Consider the following 3,977-nt stretch of genomic DNA (forward strand, 5'->3'; position numbering starts at 1 on the left):
TCCAGTCCAAGACAAACTGGAAGGTTGACAGGAAAGGACTGTTGTACCAGTCTAAGAGAGGAGTGTAGTCCAGCATGGGTTGCACCAGCACAGACTGAATTGGAAAAGGCATCAGTGGACTGAAGCAGTCGCAGTTGTGGTGCTTTCCAGGCTTTTCAACCCACAAATGCCAAAAACAGCTTCTGTAGGAAAGTTTGCTTGGGTAAGAGAGGAGAGTGGTCTGGCCCCAGCCTTAGGGAGGTGGCAGCTGGTTTTGGAGCTCTCAGCCCATAGACGGTGTAGAGATGGAGAGGCTGATGAGAGGGGATTGCAGGGATCTCTTTGATGGCATTGAATGAGGATTCTCTTGCTTTGCCTGTGGTTGGATCTGGGTAGCAGTCCTGGGTGGTAGTCCTGGGGTGAGGAGGAGTGCTGGCATGGTAGAGCTTATGGCAGTGGTGGAGAGAGAATCCTCCTCACAGTTCCAAAGGAGAAAAGAGTGGTCAGTCACAGACCAGGAGAAGAGTAAATATCTCTCCTTTGATCATACAACTTTGGAAGAACTGAAAATTTGCAGGTCCCTAGAAATATCTCTGAAAACAGCTGCACAAAATCTCTGAATCTTGGGATAGTACACCCTCTGCACTGTCATCAGAGTCCTACCTTCATAAAGAGTTAAAAAGTCATGTAATTGGCTGGGAAAATGAGCAAACAGCAGAAAAAAAAAATTAGGCTACAAAATCTTACTTTGGTGACAAATAGGATCAAAACATACAACCAGAAGAAAACAAAGTTAAAGTTACTACATCCAATGCCTCCAAAAAATATGAATTGGCCTCAGACCATGGAAAAGTTCAAAAAGGATTTTGAAAATCAAGTAAGAGAAGTAGAAAAAATATTGGGAAGAGAAATGAAAACAAGCAAGAAAACCATGAAAAATGAGTCAACAGCTTGCTAAAGGAGACCCAAAAAATGCTGAAGAAAATGATACCTTAAAAAATAGATTTACCCAAATGGCAAAAGAGGTCCAAAAAGCCAAGAGGAGAAGAATCCCTTAAAAAGCAGAATTGGCTAAATGGAAAAGGAGATCTGGAAATTCACTGAAGAAGATAATTCCTTAAAAATTAGAATGGAGCAAATGCAAACTAATGACTTCGTGAGAAATCAAGACTTTATAAAACAAAACCAAAAGAATGAAAAAATGGAAGACAATGTGAAATATCTTATTGGAATTTTATTCAATTTTGTAGGGTAAATTATTTTGGATGTAAGACTTTTGTCTTTAGGAACATCATATTCCAAAATCTTGCATCATAATCTTTTGTGTAACTGACTGTGGTTCCTTGACATTTAAAATTTTTTTTTTCTGATTGTATGCGATATTTTTTCTTTGATCTAGAAGTTCTGGAGTTTTTGCTATAGCATTCTGGGGTGTTTTAAATTTAGAATTTCTTTTAGGTAACTGGTGGATTCCTTCTATTTTTACTTTGCCTTCTGGTTCTAATTGATTTAGGCAGTTTTATTTCTTAAAATATGTTATCCAGATTTTTTGTGGGGTCATGATTTTCAGGGAGTCCAATGATTCTTAATCTATTTTTCCTTGACTTGTTTGTCAGATCTGTTGTTTTTGACAGCTAGATACCTTACGATGTCTTCTATGAAAAAAGTTTTGACTTTTCTCTAATGTCATCTCATACTGCTAATGATTTGTCATTACACCATTCTGTTTTCACGGAGTCCACTGCTTTTTTAATGCTTCCCACTCTCTATTAAAAGTTACATTTTCCTTGAAAGCTGTTATCTCAGTCCTAAATCTATTTTTAAAAACCTTGCTTCATTTTTTTTCTCTCAATTCCTGTAATCATTGTGGCCAAGCCATTCTTTCTTCTGAAACTTTACTTGAATTTGTTGTGGAGTTACTCCCTACTTGTGGGTTTATCTCATGGGCTTTTCTCAACCAATAGTATTAATTTACTTATACCTCTAGCCTCAGTTTCTGGAATGGAACTTTGTGCTTTGGCCAGATTCCTGCACTCTTGGATGTAGTAGTCAGGTTCTGGGTGGTCCTCTTCCCACTGTAGTATCATTGTTACTGCCTCTGCTGTTATTGTTGTGATGACTACAATTAGACATCATCATCTACAGGAATCCTGGGGAGCTTCTGTCTCAGTCTCCTGGTGACTCGACTCAGGTTTAGTCTTGGTCCAATCTGTTTCCTTCTTCATTCAGAGAACACGAACAAGAATTGCATCCATCCCTCTCTATAGTCTTGACAAATCCTGTATGGATGTATCAATTACACTGGTAGCAGGTTTACTGAAGATCCCATATTATTTGCTTTACTGACTCTTACTATGGTTCTAGAGCAGGAAATCTATGCACTGTGTGGTCTCCATCTCCTCTGAGTTGTCTCCCCTTAGAGTATCAGCAGGCTTCTCTCAGTTTTCTTGTGGAATCTTGGACTTGATGGAGTAGTTTATATCTTAGTGCTCTCTCTCTCTCTCTCCTTTATTTGTGCTTTTTATTGTTCCTTCTAGTGTATTTTAAGAACTCTGAGGGTATGTTTATGAGACATCTGGGCTCCTCTAGGTCCTTTCATGTCACTATATTAACCAGAAAATAAAACCTTTCCTTTTTTTACAGATAAGGAAACTGAGGTCCATTGAAGTGACATGGTCTTCTGGATAATTTTTACCTGAACTGAGTGATTTAGCAAAAAACTGTCTTACCAGGAGGTATATACAGACACAGATCAAAGTTTCTAAAACTTTTTTTTATGCAAATACCCCAAACTTTGAAATAGATTAAAAAAATAAGAAAAGAAGAGCAGCTTAAAGGGCTAAAAGTGGATCCTTGAGAAAAAAGAAAAATAGTACATTGTTATTAAAGGAAGGACCAACTTGCAAAACATTCTTTGAACCCCAAATCACTATTTATCAATATTAATTTAAAATGGGGTTTCTAAACCTTTGTTGTATCCTGGAATTCTTTTGCTATTAGGTGAAGCCCATGGACCCCTTATCAGAACAGTTTTGAAATGCACAAAATACTTGAATTATAAATGAAACCAATTATATTGCAATACAATTATCAAAATATACATTTAAAAATCCCCAAGATTATGCAGTCCAGGTTAAGTACTCCTCATATAAGGGATGAGAAACATTCTACTCTAGTAGGAGATTAGTGTGGATTTGTTCTTCAATTAGCTAATACAGAAAAAGAATGGGCATCTGAGCCCAATCAATGTGATTGTTTAGTCATGATATTGCTACTAGCTTACAGAGAAGTATGTAGCACAGTGGGAAGAGCAATAGATTTGGACTTGCAAGACCCAAGTTCAAATCCCACTTGTGCTCCTGACTACTTATATGAACTTAGGTAAATTGCTTAAAATCCTGGGCCTCAGTTTCTTCTGCAAAATGAAGTAATTGGACTTGATAGCTTCTAAATTCCAGTTGCTTTTATTTTGACTTCTATTTCCATTCCTAATACTCATGGAAGGAGTAAGAGAATAAGCATTTATATAGTGCTTACTTTGTTCCAAGCACTGTGCTAAGCGCTTTACAAATACTATTTCATATTGATCACGTAGGAGTGTCTGGTACATACTGGAAATTTAATAAATGCTTGCTAACTGACATTTCAGCTTTAAATGTTGGTCCCTTATAGCAGTAATCTTCAAAATAGATAAAAACAATAAACAGATAAACAAAAATAAGAGGAAGAAGAAAATTCAGAATGAAAAAGATGACATCTATCAAAAAGTAAATCCTGAGTTAAGGTGGCCCTGAACTGGAGTGAAGAGAGCATAAGCACCTTCATTTCATTCAGCAGTAGGAAATTGGTGCTTATCAATGTCTTTCCATCTGTCAGACAGCTTCAGCAATAAGGTAACAGTGTAATTCAAATGATTGGGATTAACTGACAGACAGGAAAGGCTCCACTTCCCTACTCCGAAATTTTCCCCTGAAGAAAGACTGGTCAACAGTAGACTT

The sequence above is a fragment of the Petaurus breviceps genome, unplaced genomic scaffold, assembly GCF_028583685.1.
Source record: "Petaurus breviceps papuanus isolate PSGF00001 unplaced genomic scaffold, PetGlider_PUasm1.0 138, whole genome shotgun sequence".
Taxonomy (NCBI): domain Eukaryota; kingdom Metazoa; phylum Chordata; class Mammalia; order Diprotodontia; family Petauridae; genus Petaurus; species Petaurus breviceps.